Genomic DNA, 22,660 nt, shown 5'->3' with positions numbered 1-22,660 from the left:
GGAAATACAGAGTTTAAACAATCCTTTTTCATGGATTGTGCTATTTTAAAGATAATGTAGGTCACATGTTTAGGCAGTGATATAAATAAATCTGAATCTCTGGCTAAAAAGAAAAAGAATTCCATATGATCTAGCAATCCTGCTACTGGGCACACACAGGAACTGGTCATTGCAATGCAACAGCAATGGAAGGAACTTAAGGATTGATGATAAATGATTTTAAAATGTGGAGTATGGGCTGGAGAGATGGTAAGAATACTTGCTCCTCCCACAAAGGACCCGGGTTCAGTTTGGATGATAATTGTCTGTAACTTCAGTTCCAAAGACTCTGATTCCCTCTTCTGGCCTCGACAGGCAGAAGGCACACATGTGATGCACATAAATACATACAGGCAAAACACTCATACACATAAAATAATCATTAAATTTTTTTGTGTGTAAGAGCCCAGGCTGTTCTGGACCTCACTCTATAGACCAGGCTGGCCTCAAACTCAGAGATTCCCCTGCCTCTGCCTTCCAAGTGTTGGGATTAAAGGTATATGCCACCACTGCCTGGTTGGTATTTTAAAATTATTATTATGACTTCTTTTTTTTTAACAGGACCTTGCTGTCAGTTTATAGAGAGCAACCAGCAAGCCTGGTTGTTTGGGGATTTCCATGGGACTCCTTTGGCCAACAACTCAATTAGACATAACCCAGTCCTATTACTGGAAGCTTCATTTGGTAACAAGAGATGGTCAGTTAGAACTCTGTCTCCCGAATTCTTTGGAGACTTCATTAGGATTCCTTTCAAATGTTTTAGGAAGTTTACACTGCACTAGGTTTCCATACCCCTTTTCAAATGTCCCTCAATTCTAGCTGTCTCTCTCAATGTTCCCTCCCCCTCTCCCCTAATCCTCCTCTTCCTGTCCCCTCATTTTTATACATAAGCAGCTTCATACAACATTTTCTCCTTAAAAAACATGTTATAATCTCATAGCAGAATTCTATTCAATCGCCCAAATAATGAAATCTTGGAATTTGTGACAATGTAGGTGAAACCGAAGATCATTGTGTTGAGTGAAATAAACTAGCCATAGAAAGACAAGCACTGCATAGTCATGACCACACTCACACGTGGCATCTCCAGAGACCAAGGAGAGCAGTGGGAGAGAAATGGGCAAAGGTGACTCTCTTACTACATTACAATTGGATAGAAACAAGCAGTTAGGGCATGCTAGTGCATAGTACGATGACTGTAGATAACAACCATTTCCTGTACAGTCCAAAGGCCAGAAGAAAGAATGTTGAAAAATCTTCACCACAGCGAAATGACAAATATTTGAGAAGATAAACAGGCTTAACATGTCTTGAACATACAGAACACATAGATATATCAAAGTACCACATTGTCCATTACATGAATTTTTCATGCATCTGTTAAAAACGAAATTATTTTAAAAGATTTCTTGAATACACTTTCCATCATTTGCTGGATGCCCCTAGAACAATTTTCATTAATTTTTTTCACCACTTTCAGCTGCTTCACAGGGGATGCCATTACAGGAGTCCCAATGCAAAAATTTTAAAGACATAGTAAAGCTAAATGAATTCTAGAAGAGGTCAGCTAAAATATGAAGACAGTGATAAATTCTGTACTAACACAGACTTTCTTGTTTTTAAGTGAAAAACTTGAGAATAGAAGTCATTGACACAAACGAGACCTATTTCATTAGACTACGAAGCCTATTGTTCTGTCACCTTTTATTTCAATCATGTATCATCATCTTGACTGGTCCTTTGTCATCATTAAAGATTGGGATACCTGCTTTAAAGACTTTATCTTCACCTCCAATGTTATCATAACTATTTTAATAAACACTAAATATTTTATTATCACATGGGTCCTTAATCTAACAACCTCAGTTAGAACTGTGCATTTCTTGAACTACTGTATTTTCCCTCAGACCTACTTGACTTTCCATGCTCAGTCTTTTTCATTTCTTTGCAAGCACCTTCAATCCTCCTTCGCTTCTATTTTGTCGTATTATTCTTGTCTTCTAAATATCATCCCAGTTGAATAAAATTCTCTATTTATTCAGTACTTGCACCAGAGCAGTTGAATCCATCTCAAGAAAAAGGCAAAAGTATGTTGATCTCCCTTTACATGTAAGATGACTAAATGTCAGTGGTATTCAGGCTTGCCCAGAATCTTATATATTCCTGGTCAACTTTTCAAGATTCAGAAAACTATCCTATTCTTCTCTGTTCTTTTTTTCAGTTTTTTTTTTATTTTTAAGTTTAAATTTAGATTAGAAACAAGGTTGCTTCACAAGTCAGTTCCAGGTCCCTCTCCCTTTCCCTCCCCTCCTCCCGTGCCCTTCCCCCCAACTCCCCCCATTATCCCCTCATTTCCCTAGGGAGGGTGAGGCCCTCCATGAGGATGTCCATAGTCTGTCATTTCATCCAGGTCAGGGCCTAGACCCTCCCCCAAGAGTTCAGGGTGAGAGTGCATCTCACATTGTTGGATGGGAGTCCAAAGTCCATTTGTATACTCCGGATGGGTACTGATCTACTGCCCAAGGCTCAATAGATTACCTAGGCCTCCTCACTGACACCCGATTCAGAGGGTTTCTCTGTTCTTTTTTGTCTGCTTGCTTTTTGTTTCAAGACAGGGTCTCACATAGACCAGCCTGACACTAAATTTGCTATATAGACAAGAGTAACCTTGAATTTCTAGCCATCCTGCCTCTATCTTCCTTGGGATTACAAGCATGTGCCATAATACCCAGTTTTCTGTAGTTCTGGAGATTGAACTCAGGGCTGTGTACATGCTAGCCATGCATTCCACCAACCAAGATACATCTCTGGTCCAGTTCTGTTCTAGTCTTTCAATGCAAACATTGAATGGCCTCTCTACCAGCCTCATTCTTAGTTCTCTAGGCAATGCAGAAGCAAACAGAATTTTACAGAAACTATACCCAGATTGATAGCCTATGTTGCATGATGCCATGTACCTTGTCTCCATTTTTAAAAATAGTGGATGGGTCTAACATTCGCTTACTCAAAAGTGTATTGCATCTTGTGGTTTGGATCTGAAATGCTCCCACCGGGTCATATATTTAAGCACACAGTCCTTAGCTGGTACACTGGGAGACTGTGGTACCCGCCTAGGGGAATGGATCATGCTCTGACATCTAGTGCACTCCTTCTTGTTCCTGAGCCACCATGATATGAATCAGTCCTGGCCTCATGGGCTGAACTCCTCCAGCTTCCATGCCTTCCCAGCTAGGAAGGACTGTATGTCTGAAACTGTTAGCCAAAATAAACTTCTCTTTAGGTGGCCTCTTGCAAGAATTCTGTTATAGCAATGAGAAAAGTAAACGAATACATATCCGTGGAGACTCTACCCAAACATTCTGACCCGGTGTCCCCCATCATTCCACTTGCATCAGCACACTTCCTCTTTGCTCTCAGATCCACTGACTGTGACCAGCACTCTCAAAGCAACCCGTTTTCCCTAATGACACCTGAAGATCCTCCAGAACTGCATTCTTTTTGGCAAAATTGTTTCGTAACCGCCCAACCTCTCAGCACCATAGCCATCCTATTCAAAATCTCAGAACAAATTACAAAATATTGTTTTTAACTGCAAATTTCTCTTAATACTTAGAGGTTTTACTCCTCCACAAATTTGAAAGCCCACAAATACTTAATTTTCAGAACACCACATGTTCCTGGCCTTATTCTTATCTCACTAGTGCCTCTTCCTTGCCTTAGCAGCTGGATTTTCCAGCTTTTCCCAATTCCTTATGTTGAAATGCTTCAGGGTTTGATCTTCATGTCTCTGCTCTTTTCAGTCTTGGCTTCTTCCCTGACCCGTTTTCAACAAGCCTTGTGGTTTTTCCATTGAGTAGTGACAACACCACACAAATGCCAAACTCCATTCCACTTACATGTATCTAGTAGAGACTTAAAATCAGTGCTGTCTGCAAAAGGACTCCAGACTCTCTTTCCTTATGTCACAACGTTATCATTACCTATTGATCCCAATCTCAGTCAACGATATCCTATGCCACATGGCATTGCTGGAGCTTGATGAGGCCCATTTTCTTCTTTAACCTCCAATTTAAAAAAATTCCTGCTTATTCTGTCTTCAAAATGTACGGCAAACAAAAAATGCCTTGGTATAGGTCCTTGTCATCACTTCTAGACTATTGTGATTGCCTTCTAATTGAAATCCTTTCTAAAATATTCAGTGTTATTGACATAAGCTACCTTCAAGAAAGAAGGAACCTTTTTGAGAAAGGGCCTCTATAAGATTGTCTTGTAGGCCAATCATGTGGGAAGTGACATACCTAAGCAGGTGGTCCTGGCTGTATAAGAAAGCAGGTTGAGCAAGCCATGGGAAGCAATCCAGAAAGCAGCATGGCTCCACTGTTCCATGGTCTCTGCCTCCAAGTTCCTATCTTGGCTTCCCTCCATGATGGACGACTCTAACTTGTAAGCCAAATAGAGCCTTTCCTCCTTTGTTTGTTTTGATTAGTGTTTTATTGAAGCAGCAAAGAAATAAATGAGGAACCTCACTTAAAGTCTTTTTTCTACACTGTAACTAGAATAGGCATGAGGCTTCCAATGATGGGTAGAGCTTGATCTTTCCCTCCTGAGACATGGTCTCAATATGTAGCCCTAGCTGTTCTGGAACTCAGTATGTAAGCCAGTCTGACCTCGAACTCACAAAGATTCACCTGCCTCTGCCTCCCAAGTGCTGAAATTAAAGGCGTGCACCATTATGCTTAGCTATATGTGGTATTTTGATGAGTAATTTACTTTTATTAAATTCTCCTCTAATTTACTTGTTTCACAACTTATTTTAGTATTTTTCATGTATTTTAAAGGTTCTTGTTTATTTATTTCAAAAATTAAGGGGCGGGATGCTGGGCTGGCTGCTGTTCTGGAGGACCTTGGTTGGATTTTTAGCACCCACGTGTCAACTTCTGACTATATATAACTCCACTTCCAGTGCTCTAATGCCCTCTTCTGGTCTCCATCAGCATACTATGTGTGTAACACGCACACACACTCATACACACACACACAATTCAAACACATTAAAAACAAAAATTTTAAGAGAGAGAGAGAGCCCACATGAGTACAGGATCTAGAGGAGGCCAGAAGATGGCAATAGATGCCCTCCCTGGAGCTGGAGTACAGTTGGTTGTGAACCACCTGATGTGGATTCTGGGAACCCAACTCGGGTCCTCTGCAAGAACAGTACCCATTTGTAATCACAGAAGCATCCCTCCATCCCCTCATCATGACTCTCTCCTTCCCACCTGTTCCCCAAGTCCCTGAAAATAATCTTGACAGATGTTTTCTCCAAAAGGCTTTCTCTCTCCCTCTTTCTTCACTTTGTATCTGTGCAGTAAATCATCAGCTTCTTCCCCGTCCCACAAAATCTATTAATTTCTTGGTGGTGTTAAGTGAAAATGGAATCCCAAAAGTCTTTTGGCTTATGGACCACATGAATGTATTTCTTTTGACATTTTGTTGAATTTTGTTTATAAAAAGTTCTTTTTTTTCTTCTGCCCTTCTCCTTAGCTATTGATTGTCATGATGGGCTGTGTCCATTATTACAATATGAGTTCAGGCCACACTCTATTTTTTTTAATTATCTTAGAAAATGTTTCTGACTCTCAGAAAGTCTAACTGCTAAGACTGGCTAAACTGGCCAGTTGTACACAAAGACTCTTCTTTGGGACAGTGCTGTCTGGGGTCTACCTAAAAGAGATGGGATCTGTCATCAAGTCTCTCCCAAGGGAGGACAGAAAGATTGGAAAATTTGAATGTGAGAAGGGGAAAACAGTCCTTTGTCTCATTTGGATCTGGTTTCTGTTTCTCACTGGTGAAAATAAAGTATGGAAACACAACTAAAAATCATGTCATGAGATTGCCTACAGAGAAATGCTCATTTTTCTAAGAGACTCCCCTTAGAAAAGAGGGCTAAATAGCAGCAGACCATGTTCACTCAGAGCCAAAATGCAGCGACTTTTGAGTTGACTGTAACAGGCACCCGTAGGCCTGAATGGTACTCTTCCTCCTCTGTGGGGAGCCTTGGCATTCTGAGAAGGTCCCCCATCTATCATGCTTCTCTCTTCCTGTTCTCTCCATCCAGTCACATCTCCTCACAAAACTGAAGGTATTGTGACCTGGCATTCTTGTTCCTTTCTTAAAACATACCACCCTCTGCTTGACACCATACAGTGCACACTCCTCCTAGTTCATCCATTCTGGCAAGCTGCCATCCGAGGATGGCTGTCACTAGAGATCTGTTCCTGGTGCTGCTTAGTGGCTGAGGGAAAAGTATATGGGTCCCTTTGAAAGGGCAAGGAACGTGGCTCTCCTTCAACTCCAGATCCGTCTCTGTGCAATGATGTTTTCATGCAAGAAGGTAAACACTACTTATCCTTAGAAACGTGTCTTTATGTTTTTTTCTTCAAGCCAGCTTGTTTGGTCTATGAGGGAACCACAGATTTGTATTGTCTTAATGGTAATTTTATATCCTAGGAAATAATCACCTTAGCTAGGTAGCCAGAAGGATTTTTTTTCTTCTTTCCTGGAGTCGATTCTTCAAACCACTGGTGTTTGCTTTCCTTTCTGTTATCATTATTATTACTAGCTTAATTGCTCTGTGGATAGAGTGTGGAGGCAGATCAGCTATGTTGAGATATATGGAGCTCTGAGAGCTTTTGTTTGTAGATAAGCTGCATAGTTCTGATACCCAACAGGGAATGACTTTATTATAAAGGAATTTTAAAAGAAAAAGTGACATCTTAAGATTTCAAAATCAGCTGGTGGAAAAAGTGTAATACAAAGACCAAAAATCACCAATAGTTACAGTGCTGAAGGCAAAGCTTTGTGGTTTCATTTACAAGTTTGGAATTCACGAGCCAAACTGTGAAGGGTGGGGGCAGAGAAAGAATTAGGACATGAAGATGGGAGGAGAGTTACATGTGAGATAATTCTGGCATGAGTCTGGGAGAAGGGGAGGGCACATGAAATCCATCACTGAAAATTAAAATTTACAGTCAAGACAGAGAAGAAGAGCAGGTGTGGTGGCCTTGTAGTTCCAGCCCTGGGGGCTGTTGGGAAGGGCCTGAATTAAAGGCTAGTCTAGGATAGACAGCAAGACCTTGCCCCTCCCCCTGCCCCCACCAACATATAGAGAAAAGGCAGAAGGGGAGGCAGAAATCATTGAATATTAGATGGTGACAGAATGTCAACAATACTGTTGAAAAGAATAATGCTATTAGCTTTTTGAAAAGAAGTGAGAAAAACTGGCCCCAATCCTGCCTCCCACATCTCCCTTCTAAGACTATCTGGTTCTCTGCCAAATTCTGGGTAATAAAAAGAGGTCAGGAGCTCTGCAAAGAGGAAAATCTGCAGCTGCTGAAGAGAGAAATCCAGACAAGATCGCCAAGGTAAGACTGAGCCCACAATTGTGTGAAACTTTTGGTCAGGTTTTGCAAAGAAAAAAAATCTTAAGAACTATAGAGCTCCCCCTCCCTCCCTTATTTCTGAGGAAAAAAATCATTGCTAATAGAAGTGGGTGAGAAATAGCCACTACTAACTCATAATGCCATTGGCTTTCCTTCTGACGAGTTTTAAAATCATTAATAAATTGTGTGATTAGACAATGTTAGCATTTACATCCCTTCCACTGTGAAACTTTACCAAACAAGATGATAATTCGACTTCTTACTTTTGTGCTTAGCAATTGCCTACAATTGGATCTCAGTAAATGGAAGATCACAGAAAAACTGAGAAGTGTGTGTGTGTGTGTGTGTGTGTGTGTGTGTGTGTGTGTGTGTGTGTGTTGGTGGCAGGGGCGGGGGGATAAGGAACTAAAAACTGTTTTAAAAACTCATCTGTTTTGATACCATTCACATAAGAAACTGCAGGTTGCTAGCCCTTTATGCTCCTGACAATGTTTCCTCCTTAGTCTTTTCTATGCCTCTCTGTAAATAGTGTCCTCAACCTTCCTAATGCTGCGATCCTTTAATTTGTGGTTGACTCCCAACTATACAGTTATTCTGTTGCTACTTTGTAACTGTAATGTAGCTACTATTACAAGAACATGCTCTAGATGCATGTATGCCCTTCAGATTGTTTTAGTAAGGAGCACAGCGCCTACCGCCCCCCCCCACCGTACTGTGTTCACCCAGGAGCCAGTACGGTTTCTGGCTGCCTCTTCTGGGGCTGCACTTGCTTCCCACCTGTGCCTGCTTCCTGGAGTCGTCCTTGCTTGATGCTGTAGTCCCACACTGGGCACGACACCCTGGACAGCTGCTTTTCCTGTTTGTCTTTCAAATACGTGATAATCCTCATTTGGTTTCCTCGAAGATAATACACAGTTCTACACTCCAAACTTCTCAGTCTTAGGGGCCCCTGAACCCTGTCACACAGTGAGAGAGTTCCCTTAAACAGTTAAGCACGCCACACAGATTGCACTATGGTTCTCTGGCTCGAGTTTCACATTTTCCCCATTCTTCTCGGAGAGGTTCTGGGGTCTCCTATGCAACGGTGAGAAGTAACTTCTGACTCCCTCAGCCTCTTCTTTGCATTTCTGCTAATTCACAGTATATGCTTCCCATTTACAAGGAAAACAATTCCATGGTGAATTTAACTTTTGTGCACAGGCTGAGACAGGGCTGGAAGCGAATTTAAAAACAGTAAGAAATGAGGACTTCTCTTCAGGGGCTGCCAGGGGTTACAGGAAAAGAGCTCTGTGAGAAGATTATGGGAATGGGAGTATTGTCAAGTGTTACATTCCATCCATAAAACAAGTCATGAAAAGGAAACGGTATAAAGGGGCAGTGCTGTAAGGAGATAAATATGTGACCGGGAATTTTTCTGCTGAGGAAATCCAATGGCACATATTTCATTTTGTTTTTAACAACCTGAGTGTGACTTTGCCAAAATCAATGCATCATTTATGCAACAGTTGTCATTTTTGCAAGCACTGTGAGTCTAAAGGTAGGGGGTAGAATTTCCCCTTTGTGCATCAATTTGCAGAAGGGACAGTTATATACTATCAGATCACATGTGAACACTTGCAACAGTAGAAAGGAACCATTATTCTGCAGAACAGTGCAAAAAGATGATTGGTTCACAGACTTCAGAAAATTATTGTAGAACCTCTTGTCTCATCTGCTCCTTACCACTTCTTTGGTGTTGGTGTCTGGGTGCAACCGGAGCTGCTCTTTGTTTTGTGGTGCTTTGACTCATACCCAAGGCTTTGGACAAACTGGGTAAGCACCTTACCATTGAACTATCTCTCCAGCCTATGGCAGGCACTTGTTGTTTCTCCACGGGCACAGAGGCTGCACTTTGAGCTACTGCTGTCTAAGTCACTGCTGCCAAATATAACTTTTAATTAAATCTCCATCATTCTAGTTATCAATGAGACTTAGAGCTGAAAGGCTGGGGTGAAAACCTGCTAGCTCAGAGAGGCCGAGTAGCAAGTAGCTGACCTCTGTCTGAAAGAGCTTCCTGCTGTTCTGCCTAAACAAAGTCCCTCCCTGCTGCTTCCTGTGCACTTCTTGATCATCTACTGACATCCTGTGACCCTCTGTGATTACTTTCTGTCAGCTAGTTGCTAACTTGGCCTCCTGACCCAAGGTTTATTTTATTTAATTAACTCAAACACAAACTCAAGAGTTCACAGTGTGATTGAATATCCCATGAAAGGCATGTCTAAGGGAACAACTTTTACAGGGCAGGCAGATCTCATGATGAGAGGGGACCAAAGGGTGTGGGAAGTTTGGGGCACCTTCTGTTTGATGCAGACTCCTGGCACATATTGCTTTTGCCATTGTCAGGTTATTCCCCTGAGGGTTTTTTTCTTTTTGTTTAGGGGAAACGTGATGTAGTGTAGTAGGAAAACAAAAACAACAACAACAAAAACAAGTTCTTGTGACAGCTTCAAGTCCATCTTCTAGCTACCTTTTATTAGCTGTGTGAATTTGGATCTTACTCAACATTCCTGAACATGATTTTGTCCCCTCTAGTGTCAAATGTGAAACAAAACAAAAGCATCAAATAAACATCACTAAAATCCCACTCAAGAGAAGTTCTGTGGCTGACTTCATAAGTGGGAAGTGATCCTCAGAGGCTATGATTTCATCTCTGAACACTACTGAGAGTGAGATTACCTGGAGTTCTTTTTTTTCTGTCATTGCTTAATATGTCAAGAGAAAAATGAAATATATAAATACTTGTAGACTCTCACATGGATGTTATGTTTATCAGAATGGCAAGTACAACACACCTAGCATACTTAACACTAATCATGGTGAGATACAGAAGTAAATAGCATCAGGAAGCACACAGGATTCCAAGCAGAGATTTCCCTCAACTTATAAGATTCCATGAGCTGTGTGAGATATCAGCCTTTAAAATAAGTCTGAACCAATTCTGAAATCTCTACCCACACCCACTCTCCTATTCCATGGACTCCTCTAGCTTTTGGCAAGAAACTGTTGCCAGTAAAATTAAAAGCGAGATGGGAAGACTGCTTATGGCATGTATATGGAATTGCACATAATTGAACAGTTCAGGTAATGAAAGGGAAACAATCCAGTTCTATTTACTATTTCTAGCATAACATTACACACTCTGATAGGAATCCATGTGTGAGAAGACATACTTTATGAGTTCACAGAATGTTTTGATTCATTGTATTATTTTTGGAAGTTCTTGGTTTCTATTCTTTGGTCATGTTTAGTGCCCTGAAAGGCTCTCTTCAATTTCCACCAATGGCAGAAGCCATCCATTCTCTGTTTCATGTCAAAGCTGCAGAATATAATCTCTGACTCATGGAGTGTTATTGTTACATGAATTTCTTTCACCAAAGAATGACTTTCACTTCCACAAGCAAAGCATATTTTTCTCTTGAAGAGTGTCACTCTTTTTTTTTTTTTGTGGTTAGTGCTACTGACAACCTTCCTTTCTTATTTTATTTACCTTTCCTTAATTTAGTCAGACTAGTCTTATGTAGCTACTGAATATGACAGAATATTGTAGAGATTTCTGACGCCTTACACACAGAACCCTTAATGCAGGAAAAACTGATGAGACTCCTATGTAGACAGAAGTTTCTGTTCCACCTGATTCCAAAGCTGTTTAGTCCCAAAAAAATAGAGGCTTATATTAATTATAAACTGTTTGACTGATGATTCAGGCTTCTTATTGGCTAACATTTTCTTAATTATTAACTCATTTCTATTGATCTGTGTATCTCTGTGTGTTCTATCTTCCCAATAGCTACATGACAGCTCTCTGGTGGCTCCTTTCTGCCCTGCTCTTCCTATCCTTCTCCTAGTCTGGTAGTCCCACCTATACTTCCTTTTTGGCTACTGGCCAATCAGCATTTATTCATCACCAATAAGAGAAACATATATTTACAATATACAGAAGGATACCCCCTATCACTCTTTTTTTTTTTTACTTTAGAAGAAATTTTATTTATTTTCTATCAGTTTACAGGATACAATGTAATGATATAATATAGGGACACATTATTGAATGACTAAATCAAGATAACTACATGTACATTACTGTATACACTTATTTCTTTAACAAATAAATATTAAACAGTGAAATCTCTTCAGTTTGTGTAGTGTTTTATATGGAATAAACAACAGAATTGTATTCAAAATGGATTATTGAATTATAAGATATAAGAGTCAGGAATATGGTAAATTATTAATAAAATAAATAGAATCATGTGTGTAAGGTAAGTCTATTGCAAGTTCTCTGACCAATGTGTTAATCTTATTTCTTTTTTTTTTTCAAGTTTTTTTTTATTAATATTTTTTTATTTTCCATTTTAAATTTAGATAAGAAACAAGGTTGTTTCACAAGTCAGTACGAGGTCCCTCTCCCTTTCCCTCCCCTCCTCCCGTGCCATCCCCCCCATCCCCCCCCCCCCGTTATCCCCTCTTTCCCCCAGGGAGGGTGAGGCCCTCCATGGGGGTGTCCATAGTCTGTCATTTCATATAGGGCAGGGCCTAGACCCTTCCCCAAGAGTTCAGGGTGAGAGTGCACCTCACATTGTTCTATGGGAGTCCAGAGACCGTGTGTGTACTTGGGATGGGTACTGATCTGCTGTCCAAGGCTCAATAGATTACCTAGGCCTCCTCACTGACACCCAGATTCAGGGGGTCTTGATCAGTCCCATGCTGGATTCCCAGGCTGATGCCTGGGATTCAAGAGTTAACCTTTGTCTGGTCAGCTGTTTCTGGGGGTTCAACCAGCCCAGTCTTAATCCCTTTGATCATCAGTCCTCCCTCTCTGATACTGGCTTTCTTGAGTTCAGCTCAGTACTTAACCAGCCAGTAAATGAAGTTTCTGTTTCCCAGACACTCTGGCAATAGGATTGTAGGCTGGCACTCCCCAGATCTATGTCTAAAATCCATATATGAGAGAGTACATGCCATGTTTCTCTTTTTGTGACTGGGTTACCTCACTCAGGATGGTTTCTTCTAGTGTCATCCATTTGCCTGCGAATCTCATGATTCCATTATTTTTTTCTGCTGAATAGTACTCCATTGTGTAGATGTACCACATTTTCTCTATCCATTCTTCGGGTGAGGGACATCTAGGTTGCTTCCAAGTTCTGGCTATTACAAATAAAGCTGCTATGAACATAGTGGAACAGACATCTTTGTTATATGAATGGGCATCTTTTGGATATATGCCTAAGAGTGCAGTTGCTGGGTCTTGTGGTAGGTTTATTCCCATTTTTCTGAGGAATCTCCATACTGCTTTCCAAAGTGGCTGAACCAGTTGGCACTCCCACCAGCAATGGAGGAGTGTCCCCCTTTCACCACATCCTCTCCAGCATAAATTGTCATTGGTGTTTTTGATTTTAGCCATTCTGACAGGAGTGAGATGGTATCTCAGAGTTGCTTTGATTTGCATTTCCTGGATGGCTAAGGATGTTGAGCACTTTCTCAAGTGCCTCTCAGCCATTTTAGACTCCTCTATTGAAAACTCTCTATTTAGTTCTGCAGCCCACTTCTTAATTGGGTCCTTTGCTGTTTTGGAGACTTGCTTCTTGAGTTCTTTGTAAATTTTGGAGATCAACCCTCTGTCAGATGTGGGATTAGTGAATATTTTTTCCCATTCTGTGGGCTGCCTTTTTGTCTTGCTGACTGTGTCCTTTGCCTTACAGAAGCTTCTCAGTTTCAGTAGGTCCCATTTATTAATTGTTGATCTCACTGTCTGTGCTACTGGTGTTATGTTCAGGAAGCTGTCTCCTGTACCAATTCTTTCAAGGGTACCACCCACTTTCTCTTCTAAGAGGTTCAGTGTGGCTGGATTTATGTTGAGGTCTTTGATCCATTTGGACTTAAGTTTTGTGCATGGCGATAAACATGGATCGATCCGCATTTTTCTACATGCCAGTCTCCAATTATGCCAGCACCATTTGTTGAAGATGCTTTCTTTATTCCATTGTATATTTTTAGCTTCTTTGTCAAAGATCAGATGTTCGTACGTGTGTGGGTTAATACCCGGATTTTCAATTCGATTCCATTGGTCTGCCTGTCTATTTTTGTGCCAATACCAAGCTGTTTTCAGGACTATAGCTCTATAATAGAGCTTGAGGTCAGGGATAGTGATGCCTCCGGACGTTGCCTTGTTGAACAGGGTTGTTTTGGCTATCCTGGGTCTTTTGTTTTTCCATACAAAATTGATTATTGTTCTTTCAAGGTCTGTGAAGAATTGTGCTGGGATTTTAATGGGGATAGCATTGAATCTGTAGATTGCTTTTGGCAGGATTGCCATTTTTACTACATTGATCCTACCTATCCAAGAGCATGGGAGATCTTTCCATTTTCTGAGGGCTTCTTTAATTTCTTTCTTTAAAGATTCAAAGTTCTTACGATACAGGTCTTTCACTTGTTTGGTTAGCGTTACCCCAAGGTATTTTATGTTGTTTGTGGCAATTGTAAAGGGTGATGTTTCTCTGATTTCTCTTTCAGCCCTTTTATCATCTGTATATAGTAGGGCTACTGACTTTCTTGAGTTGATCTTGTAACCTGCCACTTTGCTGAAGGTGTTAATCAGCTGTAAGAGTTCCCTGGTAGAGTTCTTTGGGTCACTGATATAAACTATCATATCGTCTGCAAACAGTGAAAGTTTGACTTCTTCCTTCCCAATTTGTATCCCCTTGATCCCCCTTTGTTGTCGTATGGCTATAGCTAGAACTTCAAGTACCATGTTGAAAAGGTATGGAGAGAGTGGACAGCCTTGTTTTGTTCCTGATTTTAGAGGAATTGCGTTGAGTTTCTGTCCATTTAGTTTGATGTTGGCTGTTGGTTTACTGTATATGGCTTTTATTATGTTTAAGTATGTCCCTGTTATCCCAGATCTCTCCAAGACCTTTATCATGAAGGGGTGTTGGATTTTGTCAAAGGCTTTTTCAGCATCTAGTGAGATGATCATGTGATTTTTGTTTTTCAGCTTGTTTATATGGTGGATTACGTTGATGGATTTTCGTATGTTGAACCATCCCTGCATCCCTGGGATGAAACCTACTTGATCGTGGTGAATGATTGTTTTGATGTGTTCTTGGATCCGATTTGCCAGTATTTTATTGAGTATTTTTGCATCAATGTTCATGAGGGATATTGGTCTGAAGTTCTCTTTCTTGGTTGTATCTTTGTGTGGCTTGGGGATCAAGGTTATTGAAGCCTCATAGAAAGAGTTTGGCAAAGACCCTTCTGCTTCTATTGTGTGGAACACTTTGAGAAGAATTGGTATAAGCTGTTCTTTGAATTTGTGGTAGAATTCTGCACTGAGGCCATCTGGACCTGGACTTTTTTTGGTTGGGAGACTTTTGATGACAGCTTCTATTTCCATAGGGGTTATAGGTCTATTTAAATTGCTTATCTGTTCTTGATTTAGTTTTGGCAAATGATAGCTGTCCAGGAAGTCATCCATTTCCTTTAAATTTTCGAATTTTGTGGAGTACAGGTTTTCAAAGTATGACCTAATGATTCTCTGGATTTCCTCAGAGTCTGTTGTTATGTCCCCCTTTTCATTTCTGATTTTGTTAATTTGCGTGTTCACTCTCTGCTGTTTGGTAAGTTTGGACAAAGGTTTATCTATCTTGTTGATTTTCTCAAAGAACCAACTCTTCGTTGCATTGATTCTTTGTATTGTTTTCCTGGTTTCTACTTTGTTGATTTCAGCCCTCAATTTGATTATTTCCTGGCGTCTACTCCTCCTGGGGAGTGTGCTTCTTTGTGTTCTAGAGCTTTTAGCTGTGATGTTAATTCTCTGGTATAACTGTTTTCCTGTTTCTTCATGTGAGCACTTAGTGCTATGAACTTCCCCGTAGCACTGCTTTCAAAGTGTCCCATAGGTTTGGGTATGTTGTGTCTTCATTCTCATTGAATTCGAGGAAGTCTTTAATTTCTTTTTTTATTTCCTCTTTGACCCAGGGATGGTGCAGTTGAGCATTATTCAATTTCCATGAGTTTGTAGGTTTTCTGCAATTTGTGTTGTTGTTGAATTCTAATTTTAAGGCATGGTGGTCTGATAAGATGCATGGAGTTATTCCAATTTTTTTGTAGCTGCTGAGGTTTGATATGTTGCCAAGTATGTGGTCGATTTTTGAGAAGGTTCCATGTGGTGGTGAGAAGAAGGTATATTCTTTTTTATGTGGATGAAATGTTCTATAGATATCTGTTAATCCCAGTTGGGTCATTACTTCTATTAGACCCTTTGCTTCTTTGTTGAGTTCCTGTCTGGTATTCTTGTCTAGTGGTGAGAGTGGTGTGTTGAAATCTCCCACTATAACTGTGTGGGGCTTTAGATGAGATTTAAGTTCTAATAATGTTTCTTTAACGAATGTGGATGCCTTTGTATTGGGGGCATAGATGTTCAGGATAGACACTTCGTCTTGGTGGGTTTCACCTGTGATGAGTATGTAATGACCTCCTTCATCTCTTTTGATTGATTTTATTTTAAAGTCTAGTTTGTTAGATATTAGGATTGCTACCCCTGCTTGTTTCTTGGGTCCATTTGATTGAAAAATTTTTTCCCAACCTTTAACTCTCAAGTAATGTCTGTCTTTGAGGGTGAGGTGTGTTTCTTGTATGCAGCAGAAGGAAGGGTTCTGTCTTCGAATCCATTCTGCTAGTCTGTGTCTTTTTATGGGTGAGTTAAGGCCGTTAATATTGAGGGATATTAATGACCATTGATTGCTCATCCTTCTTCGATTTGCGATGGTTGTTGTTGGTGGAATTATGGGTGGAATTTCGCCCCTTTGTTCTTTTGGCTGTTGGTAGAGAGGGATTCTCTAATGCTTATGTTTTTCTGGTTGTAGTTAGCTTCCTTGGGTTGGAGTTTTCCTTCCAAAATTTTCTGTAGGGCTGGGTTAGTGGACACATATTGGTTGAATCTAGTTTTGTCATGGAATATCTTGTTTTCTCCGTCTATAGTGATTGAGAGCTTTGCCGGGTATAGTAGTCTGGGCTGGCATCCATGGTCTCTTAGTGTAGGTAGAATATCTATCCAGGACCTTCTGGCTTTCAGAGTTTCCATGGAGAAATCAGGTGTAATTCTGATAGGTCTGCCTTTATATGTTACTTGACCTTTTTCCTTAGCTGCTCTTAATATTCTTTCTTTATTCTGTATGTTCGGGGTCTTGATTATTATGTGGCGAGGGGATTTTTTTTTGTGGTCCACTCTATTTGGTGTTCTGTAGGCTTCTTGTACCTTCATTGGCATGTCTTTCTTAAGGTTGGGAAAGTTTTCTTCTATGATTTTGTTGAATATGCCTTCTGCCCCTTTGAGGTGGATTTCTTCTCCTTCTTCTATACCTATTATTCTTAGGTTTGGTCTTTTCATGGTGTCCCATAATTCCTGGATGTTTTGTGTTAAGGATTTGTTGGATTTAAGGTTTTCTTTGGTTGATAAATCCATTTCTCCTAATGTATCTTCAACACTTGAGATTCTCTCTTCCATCTCTTCTATTCTGTTGGTAATGCTTGTATTGGTAGTGCCTGACTGTTTGTCCAGCTTTTCTATTTTCTGCCTTTCTTCAGATTGTGTTTTTTTTAGTGTCTCTATTTCAGTTTTCAACCCTTGCAGCGTTTGCATTGCTTCTTGCAATTTTCTGTTTATCTGTTCGTCCGTTTGTTGCCTTTTATGAATTTTTTGGTTTGTTCTTTCTTCCATTTCTTGCATTTTTTGGTTTGCTTTTTGTTCCATTTCTTGGATTTTGTGCTTTGTTTCTTCTTCCATTTCCTGCCTTTTTTGGTTTGTTTCCTCCTCCATTTTTTTCATTTTTTGCTTTGTTTTTTCTACCATTTCTTGCATTTTTTGCTTTGTTTCTTCTTCCATTTCCTGCCTTATTTGGTATGTTTCTTCTTCTAATTCTTGCATTTTTTGCTTTGCTTTTTCTTCCATTTCTTGCATTTTTTGCTTCATTTCTTCTTCCATTTCGTGCCTTTTTTGGTTTGTTTTTTCTTCCAATTCTTGCATTTTTTGGTTTGTTTTTTCTTCCATTTCTTGCATTTTTTGGTTTGTTTTTTCTTCCATTTCTTTGAGGGATTTTCCAATATCCTCTTTTAGGGCCTCTATCATTTTCATGAAAGTGCTTTTAAGGTCGTTCTCTTCTGCTTCCTTCGCGTTGGAATATTGGGGTCTTGCTGGTGTGGAGTCTCTAGAATCTGGCGGTGTCATATTTGTTTTTCTGTTGCTGACTGTGTTTTTGTATTGTCTCTTTCCCATCTCTTCTTTTAGTGGGTGCAGAAAGAGCCCCTTCCTGGTCTGGGGACCAGAGTTCCCTTTTGGTGGGTGCTAGTAAGTCCAGTAATCTGGTGGTTCTTCTATGCCTTGTCCATATGCTGGTCCGTGGGTAGAGAAGAAGAACAGGAATCTGGGGCGCTTAGCCTCCTACCTGGTCCCCTGGACCCTATGCTGGGTCCTGTTGTACCTGATCCGGAACAGCTACTCCCCTGGTCTCCCTGGCTCCTGTAGTTTCCTGGTCTCTTTGATGGGAGAGAAGATCTGGAGTCTGGGGTGCTTGGCTCCCGCCGGGATTGGGAGCTCTGTGCAGTTCCCAGGTGATCTGCAGGCTCTGGAACACAGGCCGGGAAGCTGGCCTGTTTACCTGATGCTCCCTCGGGGATTGGGAGCTCTGTGCAGTTCCCAGGCGATCTGCAGGCTCTGGAACACAGGCCGGGAAGCTGGCCTGTTTACCTGATGCTGCCAGAGGGACAGCTACTTCCGAGTGTCACTCTTTTTTGTAGAACCTCCATCCAGTGACAGACGGAAGCAGAGGCAGACACCCATAGCTAAACACTGAACTGAACTCCTGGAACCCAGTGACAAAGAGGGAGGAATGATGAGCAAAGGGGTCATGACTGGGCTGGTGAAACCCAGAGAAACAGCTGACCTGAACAAGGGGGAGATCTTGGACTGGTGGCTGAGAGGTCAGCATGGGACTGATCCAGACCCCCTGAATGTGGGTGTCAGTGCGGATACCTAGGCAATCTATGGGGCTTTGGGTAGTAGATCAGTATTTATCCCTAGCACACAAATGGTCTTTGGGTGCCCATCCCACAATGAAGGATACCTCTCAATCTGGACACTTGGGGGAGGGCCTAGGCCCTCCCCAGAATGAAATGACAGACTCTAGGGGAATGGAGTGGGGATTGGGTGAGGGCTGGGGGAGTTGGGAGGGAGAGCCGATGTGTAGCGGAGGGACAGGGAGCTGGGACTGACACGGGAAGCAAGCTTGTTTCTAATTTAAATATATAATTAAAAAGTGTTTAAAACAACAACAACAAAAAGAGTGGAGTTCTTGCAGTACCTCTGCAACATAAAGTTACCGTCCTGATTTGTGAAACCAAGAAAGTGAGATTTAGAAAGACAGTACTTACTCCAAATGGCAAAGTTGGCAAATTTCAGGTTGGAGATTAAAATCCAAAGCTAAGTTTCACTAAGAAAAAAAATGACAAGGACATAAGCATGCTTCTAAACCAACTTCATTGATGCCTTGAAGCCTCTCTGGGGAAGAACACTTTTGATTCAAAATTCTCATAATTTTCCAGTGTAAAATATTAGTGAGAAAACACTGGAGTCTTCTACCTATTTGGGAGGCTGAGCCCACTGTGACCTGAGGGAAAGGTTTCCACCGCCTACCACCTCTTCTCTATTTCTTTTGCTATGCCTGTTGCTGTGTACAAGACAGGTCTGCCCACAGACTTGGCAAGGTGCTTTACTGTTTACGTGTAATTCCCTTCCGCTTTCAACACTTCATAAATCAAATGATTACCAAGGGAAAAAATTCCTTAGAAGTTTGAGTTCATCTGAGAATGTGCTTAAAATAAATCAGAAGACTGTTTTGCTGGTTGATTCCCATGGAATCCTAATAGGGACTGGACATTTTTGTGAGAAGTTTAACAGAAGTTTGTAGTTGTATATGGCTGCTCTGCTCAGTCTCAACCCGTTTTAGCTTGCTGGTTGTTAATGACAGATATTTAAGAAATGATATTTAAGCAAGTTATATTTTCTTTTGTGTGTGTGTGTGTGTGTGTGTGTGTATCAGAAGACAACTCTGTATAGTCTTTTCTCTCCTCTCACCTTTATGTGGGTCCTGGGGATTGAACTCAGGTCCTTGGACTCACATAGTAATGCCTTAACCAGCTGAGCTCTCTGGACAGCCCCATACCTTTCCCTTTTTAAAGAAAGTTTTGGTTTTTTGACTGTGAGACAAAAGAAGTTCTCACACTACAGCCCAGACTAGCTTGGGAACCACCAGACTGGTCTTGAACTCATGGCAATCCTCCAGCCTCAGCCTCTCAAGTGCTAGGATTACAGGCATGAGCCACTACACATGTCTTGTTTTGTTTTTCATGAAGGACAATATGCTTTTATCACTTGTTCTTACTTGGAGCTTATCACAACCAAACAGAACTTCTTCAAACCTGAATTTATTAGTTCAAGATTTCTATTCCCTGGGATTGTATTTTCTGTTATCTCTTATGCATATATTGTATATGACCCATCCATGTTCACACTAAACATCTTCAAAAGTACTTTGCAGCCAGGTGGATCAAAGCACTGGAGAGGCAGAGGCAGGCAGATCTCTATAGGTTCTTCTCAGATCTACATAGCAAATTCCAAACCAGACAGGACTCTATAATGAGAGCCTGTCTCAAGACACAAGCAAAAGCTTCATCAAGTCTCTATATAACTTGTAGTGGCAAATTATTACTACCAGTGCAAGCTTTCATGAACACTAATTATTTCAAATATTTTCTGAAAGTTTCAGCCAGAGGAACTGGTACCCATATTGATTCTGACTTAGTGACAGCCTTCAGCTTCCTGCTCTGACTTCCATAACAAAAAGTTCATATTACTGGAATGGATATATAGATTTTTTTATTAAAGAAGACATACTTTTTCTTCACTGACCTGAGAGTATGCTTTGTAAAGACATAATAATTTTCATTATGTAGCAGACACTTGATAAAATAAACTGGGCACTTTTAATTCAATGAATACAAATAGCTTAACTGTTTGGAGAGTGCCATGCTTAGGATATGATGATCAGGCTGGACATCTGACTAATATCTTCTTCATTACATCCAGTGGAAGGCTTTCTTCTCAGTATCAGACCCATGAGAGCAGTCTCAGACACAGATGGATTAAAGCCAGTAGTATTCTGATACAGCCAGAGGTGGAGGGGGGTGAATCTTCATGTTATCTTTGAGAAGATAGGTATTTAACTGTCTTTTTTTCCTTTAGGAGTTTTTTATGTCAAATCCAATAATTAGATTAGGAAGACTAAGCCTGTGAAGGGTCCCATTTAAAGTGATGGAGGCAGGGACCCAGCAGATGCTTGCTATAACATGTGAAGTTTGCCACACATCTTGAGACCTCTGAGTGGTATTTCTGTTAACATAAAATGCACAATCATTAGACTGGGATGAAATGACCAAGGAATGGATTGATGGTTCGTTTCCCAGCTCTCTCATTATCTATGCATGGACAGTCCCTATCCTCCTAACTTTCAAATGTCTCATCATCAGCTAATATTATTCAATACACGGTGCAGTAAATTAGCCTCACCTCTGAGAAGACCAGTGTGCAACAGTCTTTTTAACTTCATGTGTTCACTTCAGCCTCACTTCTTGTAATCAGGACTGAGCCCACTAGGAATCCTTTCCAAAAACATTGCAAACAGAGAACTAGGATGCCGCTGGAGATGCCTATGAGTGGGGACAAGCAGAAGCAAAAGCCAGCCTTACACAATTAAGTCTATGAGGCCTGGCGGCTGAATGTCAGCACTGGGAGGGATTCGAGTTTTGGCTTTTGAGTATGCCAACTGACTTGGGAAGGGGTGGCAATGAATGTGTTGGGAAACATGTAGCCTTAAGAAGCCTTTAATAGCCTGCTCTACAATGTGAATGTTGACCTCACAAACACTTAGAGAAAACACATAAAAACTACACTAGGAGTGATTATAGCCTTTGGACAAGGGAAACCTTTCCTGTATTCTGTGGATATATTTGAATTAACTTTAGAATAAAGGTAATATGAAATAATATTTTAATCAGAAAATATCTTGTTTCACCTTTTGAATGCCCCTGTGGACTTACAGTTTTATGATTGCTTTGGCTAAGTCATTTTAGTTAGCTGTTCTTTTGAGTCAAATTGCCATAATTGGACAAGTTGTTCTGCTTAATTTTTAAGTGCTGATGGTGGGCTTTATTTTTTTATAATTTTTAATTTATTTTATTCTTGGTTTTTCAATACAGGGTTTCCTTGGGTAGCTTTGCCTGTCCTGTATACCAGGCTGACCTCAAACTCACGGAGATCTGCCTGCCTCTGCCTCACGAGTACTGGGATTAAAGGCCCACCAGCTGTTGTTTTTTTGTTTTGTTTTGTTTTTGAAGATGCATTTAGTTTTATTTTATGGTCTGAGTGGTTGTCTGCCTATGTGTATGTGTACTGTGTGTATCAGTGGAGACCTGAAGAGGGGCATTGGATTCCTTGGAACTGGAGTCAAAGATAGTTATAACATGCCATGTGACTGCTGGAAGTCAAGTCCAGGTCCTCTGCAAGAACAACTGTTGTTTTTAACCACTGAGCCTTGGCTCCTGCCCTTAATGTTGGTTTGGTTGTATTTACAGTTTTTCTTTTAACTTTGGAGTTAGCTCCTGGGGGGATGGATGGATGTTTAACAGCTCAGTGTATGAACCAAATGTTTGATTGAAGCTTTTAAATTAGGAAACATCATACGTTAATAACCAATATATGTGCAAATGTAAATTCTGAAGAGAAAAAAACATTAAAATGTATTTGCCACTCAGCATAAAAAAGAATGTTGCTCACTAGGCAGTGGTGGAACACACTTTTAATCCCTGCACTTGGGAGGCAGAGGCAGGAGTGCGAGACCAGTCTGGTCTACAAGAGCTAGTTCCAGGACAGCCTCCAAAGCTGCAGACAAACCTGTCTCTACAAACCAAAAAAAAAAAAAAAAAAAAAAAAAAAGAATGTTACTGGGACCAATGAGATAATTAGATGACTTGATGGAAAAAGGTTCGTGCCACACAAGCCTGACAACCATGTTCAGCCCCTAGAACCCTCATAG

The 22,660-nt window shown here is 40.7% G+C and overlaps 1 protein-coding gene across 1 annotated transcript in view; it reads left to right on the top strand.

Moving 5' to 3' along the window:
- The first annotated feature begins 7,155 nt into the window (after positions 1–7,155).
- Positions 7,156–22,660, top strand: part of Il33 (interleukin 33) — a 48,171-nt gene continuing 32,666 nt past the window's right edge. Inside the window, exon 1 of the mRNA XM_040745706.1 lies at positions 7,156–7,460. The gene's annotated coding sequence lies outside the window, so the exon portion shown is untranslated. The remainder of the gene's footprint in view (positions 7,461–22,660) is intronic.

Source organism: Mesocricetus auratus, unplaced genomic scaffold (genome assembly GCF_017639785.1).
Source record: "Mesocricetus auratus isolate SY011 unplaced genomic scaffold, BCM_Maur_2.0 Super-Scaffold_4256, whole genome shotgun sequence".
Lineage (NCBI taxonomy): Eukaryota > Metazoa > Chordata > Mammalia > Rodentia > Cricetidae > Mesocricetus > Mesocricetus auratus.
This window is presented reverse-complemented; position numbering and strand designations above follow the sequence as displayed.